At 36.5% G+C, this 21,977-nt stretch overlaps 1 protein-coding gene and 1 long non-coding RNA gene across 47 annotated transcripts in view; one reads left to right on the top strand and one right to left on the bottom strand.

Annotated features, from left to right (window-relative positions):
* The window catches only part of LOC139360984 (uncharacterized), a 36,707-nt gene extending 16,822 nt beyond the window's left edge, over positions 1-19,885 (top strand). Inside the window, exons 3-4 of the long non-coding RNA XR_011618572.1 lie at positions 19,475-19,594; positions 19,807-19,885. This is a non-coding gene — a long non-coding RNA (uncharacterized lncRNA). The remainder of the gene's footprint in view (positions 1-19,474; positions 19,595-19,806) is intronic.
* LOC105470366 (zinc finger and BTB domain containing 20) overlaps positions 1-21,977 on the bottom strand; it is an 814,500-nt gene that overhangs the window by 251,581 nt on the left and 540,942 nt on the right. The gene's annotated exons all lie outside the window — the stretch shown is intronic.

Here is a 21,977-nt window from a genome sequence, read left to right as displayed (position 1 = left end):
TAAACACAGACATTGATTTTTTGACTTAGTGTTTTGTTGAAACCAGCAATTACAAGGACCAACTCAAACATGGCTAAAAGTGGGAATAAAAATAAGATTTCTTTTAATCTGATAAAAGACTTTTTTTTTTAATCTCCAAGAACGTTACAGTATGACCTACTTAAGTGAATACTTATTAAAGAAACAGATTCATTTAAAAAACATGTTTTTAGGTAAATAGGAATGGTGCAAGTGTTTCTTTGAAATCTTACAAAAGATAAAAATTAATTGAACTAAATAAGGTTCCTTACCCTAAGCAAATAAGAAATGGCTTAGAAAGAAATGTCTTCAAACTATTGGAATGTATATTCCTTAGTTGGTGTAACCAATGTGAGGTCTCAGTTACTCTAATAGCAAATGTCCTATTAGATTTAAGCACCTCAGTGCAAATTATTAAAATGAGACTGCCTTTGTTTAAAAGAAAGCTTTCAAAAATGTAATGTAATCTCTGAGGGAGTATTGCCTGAAATGAAAGTTTTAGGCCTAGCTCTGCCACAATCCTATTGTGCATCTTTGTTCATCTGATTAAACATCTTTGGGTCTCAACATTCACATACATTCACATTTCTAAAGTGAGTGTGACATAAAGTCATAGCTTGATCATCAAACTCCTTTCTAGCCCTAAAATTCTATGAATCTAATGAGATTAATTTATCATGAGGTGTTTTTCTTCTTTCCTTTGTTAATTTCCTTACATTAAAGAGACTAATAAATGATCAAATAAGCAAATAAATAAATATTAAAAACACATACACACACTGATAGCTATCCCTCCGAATAGGAAGAAAGACCTTTTTTTGTTTGTTTGTTTGCCATTATCTATTCCCTAATGTGTATTTAAAAAGACAGCTCCCACAAAAAGATTTTTATTTTTTTCTAAATCAAAAATAGCATACCATTTGTTTGCCATTTAAGTTCTATTAAGAAAGAAAACACAAAATCATTATGGAAATCCTATTAGGAACTTTAGAAAGAAAAAGCTGATGAAATTCCATTTACAATTCAAATTGTTCATTCACGCATTTTCTTTTGCAGAAACTTTAAATGCTGCCTCAAACAATCTTCACCTCTTTTTCCAGGGACAACATCCCTAACTCTGCAAAAAAACACAAGGGTGTCTTCTCACACCCTTCCCACCTGTCCTCTGAGGTAGTTGTTCCACAAAGCTAAGGTATAGATTACAGCAAGAGATATTTGGGATAGGACTAAAACATTTCACCCTGGAGACAGTACTGTGTTCAGTTTGCCAAGTCTAAAAGAAAGTTAAGCCTCATCATCACTTTGGCAAGAAATCTGGTTCTCATGGATGGACAATGATTATCATTTTTACACAAAACTTTTGAAAATGAAAGTACCTGATCACCAGCCAGAAAATAAGTCCGAGAATGCAAGTTTTTCACGTCAATATTTAAAGCAGACAAAACACTATCAGTGTACCCTTAACAGACCTGAAGCGTCTAGAAAGAATACAAGGCAGCTGACACCTTGGTGAATAAGAGCAGCTCAGTTTTATGAAAAGGCCAAAGTCTTAGGGCAAACTCTCTATTGTTCCAAGTGCTGATATACCTATGGCATCAACAAAGGCAAAACACTGTGGGGGGCAATAGGCAAGGCTTCTATTACAGGCAAGGCTCCTATTAAAGGCTGAGACCCTCTGGACTGCACACTCAAGGAACCCCAAGGGTGGGTCCCTGAGGGGAGGAAGTTTCCTCAAACAGAATGGCGAGAGGCCGAAGTTACACAGCGTAGGAGTACTCCCTGCTGGCAGCTGAGGTTGGAAATGAACTGGTGATGTCCTAGAGAGGGCTGCCTAAATTTTCTGTGAGGAGGCTAATGGAGATACAGTGCTTTTGAGGGGACAAGAGCATGGGTCTGATTAGGTTTAGATAACTCCAGATATTATGCTGAGTGAGGAGGAGGTTAAGGGAAGGTACCGATGGCAGGAACTCCAACAACTGACAAAAGCTATGTGTAGAGCTGGTATATACAACTTTCACTTAAGTTTCCCATCTAGTGTCATTCCATAAAGCATACACAGCTGTATGTGCACATGTGTGTGGGGTACAGAGCGTGCAGGAAGAAATCTATTTCTGTGCAGTTCATTTTACCCCTGCAAGAACAATCTTTGAAACAGTCTAATGTATTCACAACATTTATGTTTCACAAGGAATCCTATCCATAATTCTGATGAACCTGCCTGGTATGCCCCCTGTACCACTACACCTAAGCCCTAGACAGGTGGTCTTTATATAGGCCTGGGGCAACCACACGGGTTTCTCCTCAGTGCTCTGCTCTGTTAGGGTTCTTCTGCATAATAAAATGAAGGTCAAAATGGCAGCCTGCTAAAAGCAGCAGTATTTCAGTTGCAGGAATAACTTGCTTGTCATCAACTTGTTAATGCAATAGTCAAACATTTCTCTGATATGTACAGTATCAGCTAACTTCAGCAGATAAAGGGTCTAGAACAGGAAGATGCTGCAGATGCTTTAGCTCAGAGGAAGGCTTAGCAGAGCCAAAACGTCAGCAGGGCCTGTTTGTTCCATACTTTCCATCGGGCTCTGTGAAAGAAACGTTAGATTACTGCAATGACAAGTTTGTGACAAGCAAGTCATTTGTGCAACTGGTGCGCTCCTGTTTTTATCTGTTTACCATTCAGACTTGTGAATGCCATTTCAAGCACTTAGAGGATTTCTGGCTCCCATTAAGGGGAAATGGTTCCTCCATGTTTAGAATTTTCTACCTCAAAGAGAATTACTAAGCAATTATTTGTTCGTGTGGTCAGTGTCACACAAAAGCACTCTTGAGTTGTTTAGTTGGATTCTGAATCATGAAATGAGGTCCTGAAGACTGGATAGCTTGGAGCATCAAAAATTTCCCATCTAGTTTATTGGAATGACTACAAAGCAAGCCTGTGAGAGTCAATAAAATTATGGCCAGCTTGAAATACCTTGCCCTTTTGCTCTGGGATCATATATCAAGCCCATATGCTTCAAGGCACATAAACTCACTTGTAACAAGTAGATCCTGAGAAGCTAAGGCCTGGCGATGTCATACACTGACATGTGATCTAGCATATGATTGTTTTGGTGACAAGGACCACATTAGTTGCTGAGAAGAGAATTTACACTGACTTCTCTCCATACTTTGTGGGTAACTACAGGGTCATTACTAATCCAGAGAACATTTTAACTGTGGTAAAATAAAGTAACATAATATCAAAATAATAACTAGGGTCATCCTCACTAGGCTGACTTTTTAATAGTGAATGGAAACCCTGGTGGAGTGGAGATCAATAATTCAAGATCCTCTCATTAGATTCTTCACCTGAAGTTGCTGAGTTTCTTCAAGTCATTTTAACCTCTTGGGAGGAAGGTAGAAAATAACAGTACATGTGCCTTTTCCATCTGACACAAATGGTCTCAGGGTCAGTATTACAAAAGATGAAGAGTGCCTTCAGAACTCAAGAACAAGAATGCTACTCTCTAAACATCATTTATTCTTTCTACAATTTTACATTTTTGCCCATTGTTGGTACTGAATTTATACATAACCCTAGGTATAACTCTTATTTATTTATTTATTTATTTATTTATTTATTTATTTATTTGAGACGGAGTCTCGCTCTGTCGCCCAGGCTGGAGTGCAGTGGCCGGATCTCAGCTCACTGCAAGCTCCGCCTCCCGGGTTTACGCCATTCTCCTGCCTCAGCCTCCTGAGTAGCTGGGACTACAGGCGCCCACCACATGGCCCGGCTAGTTTTTTGTATTTTTTTTTAGTAGAGACGGGGTTTCACCGTGTTAGCCAGGATGGTCTCGATCTCCTGACCTCGTGATCCGCCCATCTTGGCCTCCCAAAGTGCTGGGATTACAGGCTTGAGCCACCGCGCCCGGCCTTATTTATTTATTTTTGAGATGAAATCTCACTCTTGTCGCGCAGGCTGGAGTGCAATGTTGTGATCTAGGCTCACGGCAACCTCCATCTCCCGGGTTCAAGCGATTCTCCTGCCTCAGCCTCCTGAGTAGCTGGGACTACAGGCGCCCACCACCACACCCAGCTAATTTTTGCATTTTTAGTAGAGACGGGGTTTTACCATGTTGGACAGGCTGGTCTTGAACTCCTGACCTCAGGCAATTTGCCCACCTTGGCCTCCCAAAGTGCTAGGATTACAGGTGTGAACCACCGTGCCTGGCCCAACTCTAGGTATAACTCTTAAAGAACGTAACAGAATGAGGCTTTGAAGCAGACACAGATGTACACTATCTGGGGAAGCAAGTCAAAGCCGGAACAGGGGGAATGTCAAGGACTAGACAAAAGTAATGATGTAAAGTGAAGCAGAGCTTAGAAAGGGCTACTAGAGAATGTTACAGAAAGCGATAATAGTACTCATTGAATAAAAATTGTATTGTGAATGATCCTTTGCCAGACACTATATGTATTATACAATTTACATGTGTAATTTAATCATTACAACAATTCTATGGTATATGCATGCTCAATATTTTTTCAGATGTGAGAACTAAAATGTAGGGATTTAAGTACTTGACACCATAAACATGTAAGCTGCAGAGATTTGAAACTAGTTTTCCCATATTCCAAAGCCCATATACTCTTAACCACAAAAGAACAAAAGTCATTTCCACTGCCTTCAGAAGTCTTCTCTCTCTTGCTTACTGGAAAACATTTCAGTCTGTAAATGTAGGAATTCATTAATTTCATACAAAGGGGCCAGTGAGAAGATTCAAGTTTTATCTGTGTTGCCATCCTTGTTAGGCCTCTGAGAAAGCTGAGTTTCATCAAGATGTCATTCCTTTCTCCAAGCCTGACCTATTCCTACTTTAATGCACTAGGGAAGAGGTAAGTGATTCTAACCTAATCACGTATCTCTGTGCTATGAATGGAGGGTGTTTGGCGGCATCTCCTTGTGTCCATGCCAATTCCTTTCTCTCTCTTCATGTGTATAGCCTTTAGTTCATCCTACTCTTTGCTCCCATATTACTTCCAGGGGGCCTTCTTTTGTCACTTGTCTGCTATTCTTTTTTAGGTGGGGGAAGGGGCGGACAGCTTTCTTACCATGACAAGGATCACTGAAACAGTCTCAACTTCAAACTTTGCACAGAATGTATCCTTTGTTCGGTCTTCTGCTTTGTTTCTCTTTAATGATAGCTTTGCCATGAGTCCCATTCGTATGTAACTCAGAGCTATGCAAATCAAGCTGGTAAGCAAGCATTTGCAGTTACTCAATCTTAAAATGAATATGTGTCCAACCAGTGGAAACCTGAGTGAGTAATGTCTCCTGAACATTATGTGTGGAATGGCCGCTTTCCTTGATGGGTGGCAAAGAATAAACTCAGTGAGATCTGCATTATATTCCCAGGTCGCTTTTTAGTGTGTGTTCAGAGTGTGTCACAAGACTGGTTTTAGCTTATGTAAAATTTTTTCTTATAGTAGTTCCACATTTTTTTTTAACTTCTTGGGGTCTCCAAAACACAGAATTCTTAATAGCTACTGAAAAATCCCCATGCCTGAAGAATCCTAAGATCCCAGAGCAAGAATATGGTAAAGAACATTAAATAACCCATGGTCTGGGTCTTAATCTGGTGCTCACAGTGATCATTCAGTCTCTGCTGCATACCACCAGGGCACGGAACTCTCCACTGTAAGACACTTTAGTCTGATCTGTTCTTCATTATGTTGAATCTTAATCTGTATTAGTCCATTCTCATGCTGCTATGAAGAAATATAATCTGTATTAGTCCGTTCTCATGCTGCTATGAAGAAATATCCAAGACTGGGTAATTTATAAAGAAAAGAAGTTTATATGACTCAGTTTCACATGGCTGGGGAAGCCTCAGGAAACTTACAATGGTGGCGTAAGGTACCTCTTCACAGGGCAACAGGAGAGAGAATGAGTGCTGAGCAAAGGGGGAAAAGCCCCTTATAAAACCGTCAGATCTCATGAGAACTCACTCACTATCATGAGAAAATCATGGGAGTAATTGCTTCCATGATTCACTTACTTCTCACCAGGTCCCTCCCACGACACATGAAGATTATGGGAACTACAATTTAAGGTGAGATTTGGGTGAGGACACAACCAAACCATATCATAATCTATCTTTCTAAAATCCCCCCTAGGGCATCTAGTTATTTCTCACCCTAACTTTCAGTTCACAGCTTCAGAAAATTATTAGTTTAATGGCTCATTTAATGACAACCCTTTTGTGTATCACACACCAACAACTGGGTTTAGATTGTCCTACCTTGTCCCTTTCTCCTCACCCAACACGATTTAAGTTCCCACTCCACCCCTCTGACAAGCCAGGGAGAAATAAAAGCTAGTCACACCCATTTCTCATTTCCATTTGGATGTAGGTAATACATATGGCAAAGCATTCTTAATCTCTTTGATATTCTGTCCTATTCTGTGGAAAAATCTTCCCGGACAACCTCAGGTATCTTTGATTGATATGGCTATTTATAGATTGACCATTTAATTTATTGTCTAAACAGGGACATTTGTGACAGTGAAAGGGCCTTATAAATAATTATACCAAGACTACAGGCTTAAACCGAAACTGTCCCAGGCAAACTTACATAACACCTTGCATATACTTTTACTTCAATACCCATCTTTTTGCATAAAAATTTTCATGTCTGTTTTTCCCACCAACTTGTGAGTACTCTTTAGCAACAGCAATTTTACCTATATAGCTTCAGTTCCTAGAAAAGTACTTACAAGTATAAAGACCTGGGGGTAAATATGTACTGATGCACATGCATATGCATATATGCATGTGTATGTGTTAGAACTGATGGTGTATTTTTCAATAATTACATTCTGTGGATCTCTCCCCTTATTTCATGGCAAATACCACCAACACATGTTAACTTCTTATTTCTGGAGATGAATCAAAAATGTTTCATTTAATGCCATAGGAAGAAAATGGTTTCAGTATATTGGTAATGGGTTTGCTTTTAATATTGACAGCAACAAACAGAAAGTGAAATGTGACAAATTTTCCACTAAAAGTCTACTGCACATTTTTTTTAACAAAGCACTGAACAATAAGCTCTAATCCCTTTCTTCACAAGTATTATAAATTGTTTCAGGCCGTGCACGGCGGCTCATGCTTGTAATCCCAGCATTTTGGGAGGCCGAGGCAGGCGGATTTTGAGACCAAGAATGGCCAACATGGTGAAACCCCGTCTCTATTAAAAATACAAAAATTAGCTGGGCGTGATGATGGGTACCTGTAATCCCAGCAGGAGGCTGAGGCACGTGAATCGCTTGAACTTGGGAGGTGGAGGTTGCAGTGAATCCGAGATGGTGCCACTGCACTCCAGCCTACAGCTTGGGCGACAGATTGAGACTCCATCTCAAAAAATAAAAATAATTAAAAAAAAAATGTCAGCAGCTGTACCCACAATTTCAAGTTTGTAGTACATCAATTATTATAGGAAATGATGGTAACTTAAGGGTGCTCCTTTAATCTCCACTAAAATATTGGTGGCATTTCTATTGCTTTCACCCTGGTCAAGCACATTTGGAAGTCCTGGTAACTTCTGGCAGTTTTTTGCTTCTGAGTAACAGTGGTTTTAAAAAAAAGAAAGGTAAGGAGAAAGCGCCTGGAAAATGTGAACCACTCAGAGAAGTCATTTCTTCCCTTCTCACTGACACATGCAGACCGCACCAGAAAGATGTGACTCTACACTGGTTAAAGAGCTTCGTAGAGGATAATCTCACAACTTCCCTTTCAGTGTTTAGCACACACTATTAAGAACCTACCTCATTATCAAACCTTAAGATTTTCTGTTGCAGCATATTTTGTCATTATCAGACCTCAGTGAAGAAAAGAGAGAAAGCCTTGTTTCCCACTTCTCCTTACTTGCTTAACAGCTACTATTAGCTCTCTACTTTAACATTCCTTTTTCCAAGATAAAAAAGTCAATGTTTTTGACTCTTCCTTGAGAATTTTTTTTTAAATGTTAAATATAAATTTGTTTGGAGGGGTTTGATAATTCTGTCTCTCTAAGATGTTTGTATTCAGTTTTATCTGAAATCAGAACAAGCATGATTAAGTATCTAATCTATGCTCATAAGAAATAAAAGAAATATCTGTATTCTGCATGCTTCTTATACATTCCACTATTATAGCTATTTAAAATTTCAGTTTGACATTTCGCACTCTTGATTAACTTTCTATAATCTACTTCTAGATGCTATTTTTCCCACAGAGGAAGTCATTCTTTATTTTCAGTCCATCAATGACATTTACCAAACCATCATGGATAATGAAAAATATAAAACTTACAAGATTCAAAAGAAACAAAGTTACATGTCTGTTATTTCAGAGTCTTAAATATGTGGAAAAAAGAAGACAATCTCACACAAAAGAAGAAACATGGATAAGCATGCTCAGGTGTTTGGTGCTAGCTCACCAGCTATTAGTACAGGCAAACTAATACAGCTATATGGAATTCGCTATACAAGTGATAAAGAAGCAGTGGATGAAATGCCACTTTTGAGGTCTGCTTTCTCTCCTGAAGAAAACTAACGATAACTTTTATTTAACAACATTTTGTTTATTCCCAGTTTTACTGAGTGTTCATTTCAGTCCTCCCTCTGAAGTGGTTATACTTATCTCTCAAATTGTTGTTATTTGGACATTGTACATAAAAGCATTGCACTTTGAAAGCATGCATTCCTTGTCCTCAACATCTAAAATAATGATTTGCAACCATTTAGAAGTTCTGGTATCCTGTTGTTAATGTGATTTTTGCATCACTCTTCCCTGCCTATTCCTTAAAACATAATTTTAAATGAAAATTAATTTCATTATGAGACTTTGAAATGTCTCTAACAATAATTTAGAATACACTGAATTTGCCAATATTGGAAAACATGTATCTAGTCTAGATTATCAAGCCAGAATCCAGGACTGACCTCAATAGCATGTCACTTCTATATCTCTCAATACTGAGTCTCATCCCCTACTAATCATTTCCTGAGAATTCTGAAGTGCTTGCCCCAAAATAAATAGGTTAGAATTTTTTATTTTTTGGTCATTTAAGACAGAATTAAAGGCTCTGCTGGTTACATGGAGTTATATCATAATACTAGCTTTGCCTTAGTTCAGCAAAACTTTCACTGGGCTAAGAAAGAAGACAATATATTATCAAGGCATTGTGTCCTGGTATCATCAAACAATGGGTAAATCAATTTTACCAGGTCTCTCCTAGGATATTTCATTGAATAAAAGTTAGAGTTTCATGTCTATAATTTGCAGGACAGAATTATTAAAAATGGTTGTATTTAAGTGCATTTTCCCAAATAGTGAGTTTCCTTTTGGCAGAAAAGAGACAATGAAGGTAAATGTGAGAGTATCATCAACCACAAACTAGTAAGCTGAACTCAAGTATGATAGCAACCTTCCTGTGTGATCCGCCATAGAGCACCATTTGTGCAAGAGTCTGAAATTCTATACTTACTTATTTTTAAACATAACAATGTTTTTAATAAGTGGCTTATCTATTAAGTTTATAGAGAACCTTCCACTAAAGAGATTACTTATTCTAATCTATTCTTTTGTCCAATCTTTTCTCCATTTTTGCCCAGTGTTTTGTTTTTATAATATTTTATTCTATAAAAATCTATATTATACATTTTCTACCTGCCTTATCTATTCTTATACATTCACAATCTATTCTACTCTTAGTATACAATTTGAACAGATTCACATACATAAATCAACATTCATTACTTCTGGGCATATAAATGGTTGCTGGGTCCATGACTGCTGGTTAAATAGGTAGCTTCCAGGCCACTATGACATAAGCAAAAACTGAAAAGTGTTATGTTTTATAATTATTGAGGAAAAGAGGATTTTCATTATGGAGACATGTACAACTATCTCAAAGGCTTATTTTTCCAAAAGGAACAATGGCAATGTCCCCATTCTGGGATATGTGCATTGAAAATTCAGTATCAACCTCTTCCAAAAAGGTAGATATTTTGAGGTATTAAAAAGCATTCTTTTATTAGTGATAACACCTCGTACTTGGGGTCCTTTTGAGTTGAAAGTTGGCAAGTAGATTTTTCAGTAAGGCAGGGCTGGGAATCACTATAAATTCATAAACTAAAAAGAAGAATGACAATTTGTTGGCCCCAAAATAGGGGATGGGGGAGATTTCTTTTGTCTTTTTTTTTTTTTTTTTGAGATGGAGTTTCGCTCTTGTTGCCCAGGCTGGAGTGCAATGGCGTGATCTTGGCTCACCGCAATCTCTGCCTCCCGGGTTTAAGTGATTCTCCTGCCTCAGCCTCTTGGGTAGCTGGGATTACAGGCCTGCGCCACCATGCACGGCTAATTTTGTATTTTTAGTAGAGACAGGATTTGTCCATGTTGGTCTGGCTGGTCTCGATCTCTCTACCTCAGGCGATCCACCCACCTTGGCCTCCCAAAGTGCTGGGATTACGGGCATGAGCCACTGCACCTGGCCTAGGAGATTTTGGAATAAAGGTGTCCCTGTGACTAAAAACATAGAACTGGTCATAGATAGTCTGTTTACCTCTAGTGTCTTTTGGAGCAAGGGTGTGGGTCTCTGTTGAGTGGTGCCTATCATTAGGCATCACAGCAACATCAACAAAACTCATCTCCATAATATAGTAGATTTTACATCATGTTAAGGTAGACCTTTTAAACAACTCCTTCAAGTGTTCTGTTGATTTCCAGCCAGACAGTCAGAGAGCTATTTCTTTTTTAGCAGGAGTAGTCAAGGCTAAAGTCAATACATGTGCCTTCCTTGCTGAGGTAGAATCAGGCATATTCCATCAACACATATGTCCCACTGTTCTCATTTCTCTCACTTTACTCTGTGATCAGTAGACAAAGTATATACTAAAGAAGAAAGAGCTGAGGAAGTTGCTAGGATTTCTAAAGAAGAAGAATCCAAATCTTGCCTACTTTAGGAAAAAACATTCTAGTATTAATTGAAAAGAGATGGTTAAATTGCAACCCATAAATTAAAATGTAGTTCCAAAGTGTGTCTATAGTGATCTACAAGCAAATACAATTTCTCATATTCTTTTTTTTTTTTTTTTTTGAGACAGAGTCTTGCTCTGTCACCAGGCTGGAGTGCAGTGGTGCGATCTCAGCTCACTGCAACCTCCACCGCCTGGGTTCAAGGGATGCCTCTGCCTCAGTCTCCCAAGTGGCTGGGATTACAGGCACATGTCACTACACCCGGCTAATTTTTTGTATTTTAGTAGAGACAGGGTTTCACCATGTTGGCCAATATAGTCTCGATCTCCTGACCTTGTAATCCGCCTGCCTCGGCCTCCCAATATATTCTTAAAATATATTCTGCAGGCTAATTCTATGTTCTCATCTCATTCCTGTTTCTTCCTCTGTTCCAGAAAGGATTAGTGTCTAGCATACAACAAACAGTATATAATAAAGAACAGATAATACATACTCATAAAATTCTGAATCCACAGCAAAAAGAGGGTAAGGTCTTAGTCTAGCAGGTAAGTCTTATCGACAGTAATAAAGGCATATTTCTAAGCCATCCATGGAAAATACCAAAAATGTTTTCCATTATATCTTGAGGTGAAGTTTTGGTGGTATAAAAAATTATGGTTAATGCTGTGTATGTTATGTTTTATTTGGCTTCATTCTGGGACCACAAAAACAGATCTAACTATAGATAGGGGTAGGAGAGCATTTGTGTTTCTTCATTAGAAGCTGTGCATGTTAGTCTATTGTATAAGAATTAGGAAAACAATACCAAATCCCTTGATGCAGGCCATGTCATAAATCCATTTATAGTTATATAATATTTTCCTTTTTCTTATTATTTCAACCTTCATGCTGCTTTCTTCATTTAAAAAACTTTGGGGTCAGCCCTCATATTACCAGATGATTTCTGGTAGTTGAAGCCCTTGGAAAATTCATTTGTCCATCCATGTTGCCTAGTTTAGTACAACACTCCAAGGGGAACATCCTTCTACCAAAGGCAATGACTAACTGGATTTAAAAAATAACTTCTATAAATATGACATAATATCTGGAGGCCACATTTATAGCTGGTCAAATGCACTGTTAGTGCTACAAAAGGCTCATGATTATGAGGCAATAACATGTACATTTCTCTTTCTGACGAGAAACTATAGGTCCTGAGTTGTATTAAGACTGCACCAATACTGTTCGTTAAACATTTCTTTTCTGAGTCTCAACAAGTCACCTTAAAATCTATGGTATATAGCAGATCTTGAGCACCTACATGAAAAGCAAGTACTCAAATGTTAGAGATCTGAATTGAAATCAAGATTGAGATCCATCCAACTTAGGAGTTACTGCTGGTTCAATGAGTCCAAGGAAGAGGCCATTTAATGATTCCTCCAAGGAGCATTAAGAGCTCCAGGGTATTCCCTTGGATATCTGGAAACCTGGGTTACTTGATCTGAGCACGACTAAAAACTGGGCAAAGTCTTGCATATTTATCCTAGGTTGGACACAGATCTCTAAGATAAGACTGGTATTTGGTAAGCTCTCATCTTTCCCATTCCTTTCTTTAGAGTTCAGATTCCTGACGTATTCTTGTCACAAGATATGGTCAAGGTTACACATGGGTTAAGAGCTCACAGTAGTTCAATAACAAACATGTTGCTGTAATACTGGTCTCCCCTGTAGACCTTGAAAGTCCAATATGCTATCTTCTAGGGCAGTTCATGGGAAAGTTGACATAATAATGCTTCAATTATTCAATTTATAAATGGGACATTTAACTGATAGAGTAGGGAAGACAACTGAGAAACGCTTGAAAATGTAAATAGTTTTTGTTTCAGAGAACAACCTTATCTCCCCAACACAGTATATTTCTTCTTTATGTAGCCACATTTCTCTAATGCTAGGCTCACACAGAAGCTATGGAGACTTCACCTAGAAGGTCTCAATGGCCTTAGAGCCATATATATTTCTACCATAAAACAGCAACAACAATTTTGGCCTAAATATAACCTAAGCAAAAATACAAACAAAATCAAACAGACGAAAACTACCTAGAATATAATTTTAAAAAGTACTGCCTATAAGACATTACCATGTATGGTATAAAACCCACCAAACTTAGATTGCACAATGATGCCATTTTCTTCAATTTTTATAATACTGCTTTTTGAAGATTCTTATTTTTATATGTAATGGGAAACATGACATCATATAAATGAGGCAGGAAAACAGAAAGGTGTAGAAGGCAAATGCAAGGTGCCTATATATTGTCTGCCCAGTGTTGCCAGTTGTGAAAGGATTTGACATGCTAATATCCATTCATTCAGAGACATTACGGAGACACTAAGAGCATGATGGCTGGCAGGCTCTGCATTTAAGTGCGGTTATCGAGGCCCCCAAATATTGACAGAGTGCCAGATTGTAAGACACTATTGATGTACACAGCCGGCCACAGCTCCAGACACCTCTCAGACAGAGTCTTTAAATGTCACAGATAAATGAATTTTCATGAAACTGAGAGAGAGAGAGAAAGGAAGAGCAAGAGGAGAGAAAGAACACAGAATGAGAGGCAGGAAAGAAACAAGAAAGAAGAAAATCACTTCCATAAGACTGACATGAAAGCATGTGGCATCTCATCTCTAAAGCTCAATCATAACTCCTTACACAGGATGTGAGATCAAGTCTGCTGAATGCATTGCATTACCAAAGCACTCAAGCACATTTAATCATTTCATTGCATGGTATTTTAAAAGTTAAAGGAGATACATGTTACAGAATAGCTTCAACAAACTATTTCTGAGCAAAATATAGTTCAAATATAAATATTGCCCAACTCAATCCTAAAGCAAATTCAAAATAAAAAAATATATATATAAAGGCCCATAGGCACAGATAAGTATTGAAGCCTCCTAAGCAGTTCTCCATATGCATAGAAGGTGAAAAGTCAAGGTGTCATGAAATCTATTTTTTGCCAAGACACAAATGTGTCCTCTGACATTTTCTTCTCCATAGTCCTACTGAAAGTAGTGACCCCTAGTGGGTTTATTGCACGATATTGAGGGATGCCTTCTTCCTTCACCTCTCTTTTCCTGCCTTTCCACAGAAAACATCTGCCAGGAAAATATACGAGTCAGTTACTTGACACATGATAACAAAAGTGAGCCATGGTTATAACTAGAACGACCAAGTATTCCTTAGAAATCATGTGTAACTCAATATATTTTAAATGTAAAGGAAGCTTTTTTACTTTGAAAGTTTTCCATCTGCTGAGGGCAGCTTCTCTTGACCTTGATACACTGTGCCATTGAAAGCAGTCACACTTTCAAGGTTCGAATATGGCTTGTTTGTGCATTTACTGTTCTATATTAGAGTTGTGCAATCTCCACGTTTTACATAAAGCGATCACGCCAAGGCCCACAAACAAAATTCTTCTTCTAATTCAAAAGCACATGGGTAAGTCTTTTGTTTTGGTTTTTAACCTGCAGCAACATGGTTTCACAAAGCCCTAGCTGCCTTTTTACTAGCATCACAAAAAGCCTTGGTGTAAGTTATTTTTCTACATCTGGCTCTCTCTGTTTTGGATACATGGGACATTAGCAGGTATATACTTGGAGAAAAAAGTTCCATAGCTCAAATGTTCAATAGAGGTTTTGTTTTTGCATCAACTTTTCAGTAATTTCTTAGTACTTTTCTTTTTTATGTTAGGAGATAAAATGAAAGGATTTAGATTTCCTGCCATGGGAAAAAATAATTATTTTCTCTGCCTTTAAAGGCTTTTATTTTGAAGACAAAATCAGTTTTAACTCAAATGGAAATTGCAGTAAAATCTCAGACACTGTAATCAGTGACTGCATTAAAACTCTCAAGAAGTAAGCCAACTTCCATGTGAGGCCACATTTCAGCCAGGATCACAAAGAGACTTTATCCACTTTGCCTGTGGCCATTCTGTCATTTTAGACTGTAAAATTTTTATCCTGTAAAATTAAGGTTCAAGGAAATCTCTAACTTTCACGTACATACACATAAATACAATGATTTTCCCCTGTAACCATATAATAAGCAAAGAGGTTTTGGCTTACTTTAGATATAAGTGTAGAAGACACTTAATAAAGATTATTAAATTTCCTCCATTATATAAGTAATAGTGTTCAAATATTCAGTGATTAGTTAACACAAACTGTGTTATACACCCTACAGAGAATACTGTAAAGTTGCTAAAAAAAAAAAAAGTAGACTTAAATGTGCTATATGACAGGCTATGACATTATATATGCTAAATCCCTCTTGTATAAAGAAAATTAGTATACATATATACACATATTTATGATAGATAGATAGGCATATACACAAACATTTTCTTCTGGAAGTATATGTAAGATACTTTTGATGTACTTGGGGAAAATAAGATGGAGAATTTTACTTCTAATTATATATTTTTCTATTCTGTTTGAATTCTTCAAACATATGTTTAAAATATAATGCCAATAGGGATGGATATCTGAGTGGCAAGATTATGAGGAATATTTTTCTCTATATTGTAAAATTTAATATATGATATTTCAAAAAGGAAGCACCTTCAAAATAATTACGTAATAGTAATTCATGTTAGTTACAAGAAACTTGAAAATACTAAAAAAGCATGAAGTATATCAACAAAAAGCCTTGTAATTCTCTGACGCAACAATAACCACTGTTGAATTTTTGCTGGGTTGTATCCAGTTTGCAAAGTCTCTTCTCCTTTGTACATTGTAAGTAAGAAAGATCCTTTACATTCCCTTAAGGAGGGGGACCCAAAACAGCTTTATGTGTCATTTGTTCTGCTATATACCTTCTTAGATACCTTCACCACTACACTGTTTTTAGTTGCCAGGACATTGTTGAAATAGCATGGGCTATATGTGACACTTCCCTAAATTACACAGGTTCTTTATTAATCTGCTGTTGTCCCCTGAAAAACATGATCTCTGTGCTATTTCATAACAGTACATGGCATTTCATGATGGAAGCCATGGAGTTGAAAGCAACAGTGGCCTCATGCTCCGTAATTATTATAGTATACATACTGAAATAGTTTCTGGAGGACTCAGAAATTTCTATGTTCTTCTCTTCTGAATACATAGAGATGCTTCCCTGTAAGGAGCTCTGCCTTAGAACTTCTTTAAAGGCTAATAAAGTTGAAGGAAAAACACAGAAAGGTGATATACTTGGTGTGATATTTTAAGCAATTGACCTAGTAATTATAATACCTTTTAATATTTTCTTTGCTGAGGATCATTTTCTGAAGAAGGGTATGAACCCTCTCTTTCATGCAAAATACCTTGGTATAACTGTTCGTCTTTTAAGTATCTTATTTGCCTTTTGGCAAATTTAAGAATTTTCCTAACTTTGTTGTTGCTGTTATTGAAAAGAAGATAATAATGACAATAATAATTTTATGGCTAACTCTTACTGGTTGCTTTCTATAGGTTGGGCAGTTTACTTACATTATTTGTATTTAATTCAAAAAATAGCTCTATTATTATTATTGCTGTTATTCCCATTTTATAGACGAGAAAACCCAGGCATAGAAATGTTGAAAAACTTGCCCAATGTCACAAATCTACTAAGAAGTAGATGAAGAAATCTACATCAGACTCATTCCAAATCTTCCTTAAGATTATTATCTAGATTAGGGTTACACGACTGTACTGAGAGGTCCAAACCATGTCCAGAGCTTTCTTATTTTTCTAATACTATGGGGGGTGAAGGGGACTGGGAGGAGAAAGAGAGTGAGTACACAAGATTCCAAATAAAATGTTATAAAATTTATGTAAGACTTCATTTTCCTCACCTCCAAAATGGACAGCACCCACCACAGAGGTTTATCTTGAGGACTAATTGAGATAATATAAGTGAAAGCATCTAGTACAACTAAAATAAAACACCATTATTGCCTTACAAGTTTCCTTCCTTTGCATAATGGATGTGTTCTGGATAAGGTGATTATGAAAAGGTATGGCTTAACTTCTGTTATCAAATCAAAGAGCAATTACATTATAACATCTCAGAGAAGGATTCCCAACAGATTGGGATGAAGACCTAATGTAAGGCACGGGTTCAGGTGGAGGCTGGGTCTACAGGAGATTTACTGGGAGCAGTCTGTGGGTTGGTAACATGTTCTAGATCCTCTTACTTCTCTCTCCTCAGGCTCCTTGGTCTGAAAACTCCTGAGTGAACTACAGCAGTTTCCAGAAACGTTTTCTTTCTTTTTGTTTTATCTGGTTACAAAGTCTAGTGGAATTTATATGCAATGACAATACTTCACTTGAAGGCTCTATCCCACACATTATGATATATAATAGTTAGAAATTCCTTTAATGTGAGATTCTCAATCAGGTAAATTCATTGTGCTGTATTTACTCTGGATGTTTGGTTACAGGTTTCAGTCATGTTATTAATAATACTTGCATTAACTTCATCATATTCATTACATTGAAAGGCTCTGAGTTAGAAAACATGTATTCTACTTTCTTGGAAACCCTACACTCACTAGTGAGACCTATAAATAAAATGAAACTTTAAATAGTGCTAACTTCACCTTCAACTCATAACTAAACCAGACTCTGGGCTTAAAGTACTATTTTCTCCCTCCAGTCTCATCAGATATAAGTATATCATGTTACCAACTGATGCCAAGCTATATACTTACACAATTCACCTCATACTAACAACCTGCTGCATTTTGCTGCTTGCCTTTTCTTGAGGTACTGGGACTTATTCTTAAATTAATGCCTTAGTTTTTTTTTTTTCCTAGGGACATCCTTTTACTTATGGAAAATATTCAGAAAGAATGGAATTTTTAAAATAAGCCATCTGCTGCGCAGACCTCAAGAAAAACAGTTATGTTTGAAAATACCAGATTCAACTAATCAGGGGCACAACAGCCTTATTAACTGTATTAGCTTTCTTATCTTTAGAGCTCAGGTAGGAAGTAATATCTGACCTCAGCATGCCAACAGGTGTCAAGTGAGAGAGGTCAGCACAGTCTACACCCTTATGATGTAGCTTAAACACATCAGCTCAGAAGCATTCTTCATAAATTCTAAAAAGAGACCTTCTTCCAGATTATCTCACACATGGCAGCAGCCTGGGAAGCCTCAAGACAAAACTCTCTAGTTCTAGAACAATTAGAATAATTCAAACAAGGTGCATTTACATTATATTTAATATTTTGCTATAAGCAGACAATACAGTCTACTCAAAACTATCTCTATTTTACTGTTTGCCCATATTCCCTTATCCGTCCTCTATTTCTCAGCTTGTATCTTTCTTGAATTTCTAAAGATAAGAAATCTAATTTATTCATGTATTCATTATACAATAAATATTAAGTATCTCAGAAAAGGGCCAATAAATAGATGATAGATGACTAATAGATAGCTAAATATACAGACAGATAATAGATAAATAGCTAGCTAAAACAGAGATGAGTTATGACCTGAAGAAATGGCTAAGGAAGAAGATTCCATATTGAGGATGTTTTAAACTAGGTATTGAAGGATACTTGGGATTTGGAAGTATAGAGAGCAAGGAGAAATCATTTCAAGCAGAATAAACTGCATGAACAAAAAGGTCATCACACATTGGGAAAAGCAGATCATTTGGTTTGTGAAAGAGAGTAGTAAAAATAAAACTGGGAAGGTAAATTAGGGTTAGATCACAGGAGAGTTCGAGTGCCAACCAAGGAATACTACTCTGTCAATAATCTAGGTTTGAAGAAAGCACAGTCAACAACTCTCTAGCTTTCATAATTTCAGTAAGTAATTATGAAATAATAAGTAAGTATTATAATCCACCAAACCTCTGGTCTTTAGGCTCCACAGGGGATATGTTAGATCAGTGGTAGAGAAAAGGTCCTCATATCTAATGAGTCCTCCTCCAGCTGAGATTATCAAGATGCATGTATTGAATCATTTCACATGATTTGAACAAGAATTTCACTGGCTCTGAATCACACTAGCACTGGTCCTTCATTCTCAATAACAAGTTCTATAGAGTTACCTAAAGGCTAACACGGAGGCTGGCTGAGACGAGAGAGGTGAGTATTCCAAGCATATGTGAGATGTCTGTCGAAAAGTTTGACATAAGCTGTCATTTGATTTTGAATAAAGCCAACAAGTTCACAGGGGATTGGTTACTTATATATATCTAGTTCAGGTTCTCCCTATGATACAGAAAGTCATTGTAGTATACGTGGAACTCTAAGATCTCCTTACACATCTTTTAAGGCTCACTCCTAACTGTTTAGGATTCTTTGATAGAAGGTGCTTTCCCAGCACCTGCTATTATGCTCCCTCTTTATTGTTCTCTATTGGATTTACTGACTTCTGATATGCTTTGTTTTTATGTATGTATTTGTTTACTTTCTGCCTCTCCTCTCCAAATGTTAGGTCTTTGAAAACAAGGATTATTTGAATGTGTCTTTTTTGCTCGCTGTTGTATCTCCAGCATCTAGAACAGATACCTATTGAAAGACTGCTTTCGAAACTGAAGACAAAATATAGAGGAAGGTAAGCACATATTAACTGGTATATGGGGGAGAAAAAGGCTTCTGTATAAAACTCTGCCCCAAAACTCATATACTACATAATTTGAAAATATCATCAGCTAATTATGTCATGGATGAATTTGCTATAAAACTCAAAGCACTTTTAAATTAAAAGTAGCTACTTTTTTTCTTCCTGTTACTGAAGTAACATCTCATTCTCTCCATTTTATACAGATGGAAATCATGACAGAGAGAGACATACTCTAAGAGTACAGCAGATGAATTCAGAGCTTCTGACTCCAAGGGCCATCTATATTCTATGCACTATTTAACATTAGTTTGTATTTCACTATCAGTGAGATTCAAGTGCTGAATTGAATAGAGTCCTAGAATTTGAACGAATAAATAATGTTATTAGCTTACGCTCTTTCTGCTAGCACATGGCCTTCTCACAGAAATAAGCAAACAAATAAATAAAGAGCAACACAGAAAGAGGAAAGGTGAATAACTTAAAGGGGTGAACATGGTTGTTCTTATTTTTAAAATCCAGATTGTTCATTTTCATTGTAATTGTATTGTATTCTGCTGGCAGAGAGAGATGAGATTTAGTGTACTATGCAAATTATAGTAGGCCCACCACAGCTTATCAAGTTCTGAGAACGGTATGGGTTCTTTTTCCTCAGATCCTCTTTTACCCTTAAAATATCTTCTGGATTAAAATTCTCATTCAATGAATCACATCTTTCAATGTAAACAATGAAATTATAAAAGTACTAAAAGAAAACATTGGTAAATTTCTTTATAATCTTGGCATAAGAAAGGACGTTTTACCTATAACTCATTATCTAGAAGCCACATAGAAAAGATTAGTAAATCTGATTATGTTTAAAAACAAACTTCAGTATGGCCAAAAAATCCATAAGAAAAGTAATAAAATAAGTGGAAAAAATTTATGCAGCTCAGATAGATAAAAGGATTATCATCTTAATGTATAAATAGCAAGAAATACATAAGAGAAAGACTAACAACCCAATAGAAAGAAAAGGCAAAGGAGATGAACAGACATCCTATAGAAAAATAAATGCTAATGCCATTAAACGTATTTTAAAAAGATGATTGACATCACTTATAATTTTGAAAATGCAAACTAAAACTATACCAAGATACCATCTTCTATCAATATAATTGGCAAAAATCCAAAAGCTTAACCAAGCACTATTTTGTTGAGGCTTCGGTAAAAGGGTACTTTTGTATATGCTAATGGGACTGCTAATTGATCCAAACCCTGTCGAGATCAATTTGGCAAAATTTTTCAAAATTCAAGATGCATATAACCCTTTGATCAATAATTTTATTTCTGAGAATTTATCCTGCTGATAAACTTGCACATCTATGAAATGATTTGTATACAAGGTTGTTCACTGTAATATTGTTTGAAATGAAAAAAATAGTTTATCAATCAGGACTGAATAAACCATGATGCATTTACATAATGGAATACTGCAAAACTATAAAAGAGATTAAGGTAGTTCTCTATGTATCAATAGCAAAAGACCTCCAAGAGATACTGGAGAATACAAGATTGAGAACAGTGTATAAAGTGGTTCAAGTTTTGTGTAAGAAGGTGGAAGGAGGGAATATATATTCGCTTTTTTTGCATAAAAAGACCACTGGAAAGTTACACAAAAAATTAATAAATAAAAGTGGTTACTAATGGGAATAGAAAGAGAAAAAGGTAGATGGGGAGAAGTGAAGACGTTTTTACATAGTTTTAATTTTTGAACCCTGGAAATACATAGCCTGCCTCTTCGACTGAACAAATATATTTAAAAACTAAATAAAAGATAATCTCATATTAAAGTAAAAATGAGAACGGCATAGCAATGATAAAAATGGTTCCTGAGCTCCATAAATTTCTCCCAACTTTTAGCTACCAGTGCAGCCAATATTTGGGTAAATGTGGTAAAACAACTTGGCAGTTTGGTCCAAATGGCATCCTTGGAGCATAAAATGATTCAGGTTCTTCCCTTTGACTTTGTAGCATTTTTAAGATGTTATTAAACAGTTATTCCTTTCTAAGCTCAATAGAGTTACCAGTAAAATGTAAAATGACATTACAGTGTTGCAGCTGTGAACTAGTTGAGATGAATTCCCTTTAAAAGCCTAGGATGATTTCCATGTGTTGAGTAGAGAAGACCTGGATGTTCGCTTGTTGCTATGTAATAAGAAGAAAACACATTTCTTGAGCAATTTGAAGTGTAAAATTATTTTAAAAAATAAGTAAAATCTATTAATTATATGCTATTTATCAATCTTCTATAATACTTAGGTGATGTATTCAGTATGCATAAAATTCTTAACAGGAGGCAGAATACAGCATTAGACAGATGATGTATGTTGAGTAC

The sequence above is a fragment of the Macaca nemestrina genome, chromosome 2 (genome assembly GCF_043159975.1).
Source record: "Macaca nemestrina isolate mMacNem1 chromosome 2, mMacNem.hap1, whole genome shotgun sequence".
Lineage (NCBI taxonomy): Eukaryota > Metazoa > Chordata > Mammalia > Primates > Cercopithecidae > Macaca > Macaca nemestrina.
Note: the sequence above shows the minus strand (reverse complement) of the source record. Positions and strands in the feature narration are given on the sequence as shown.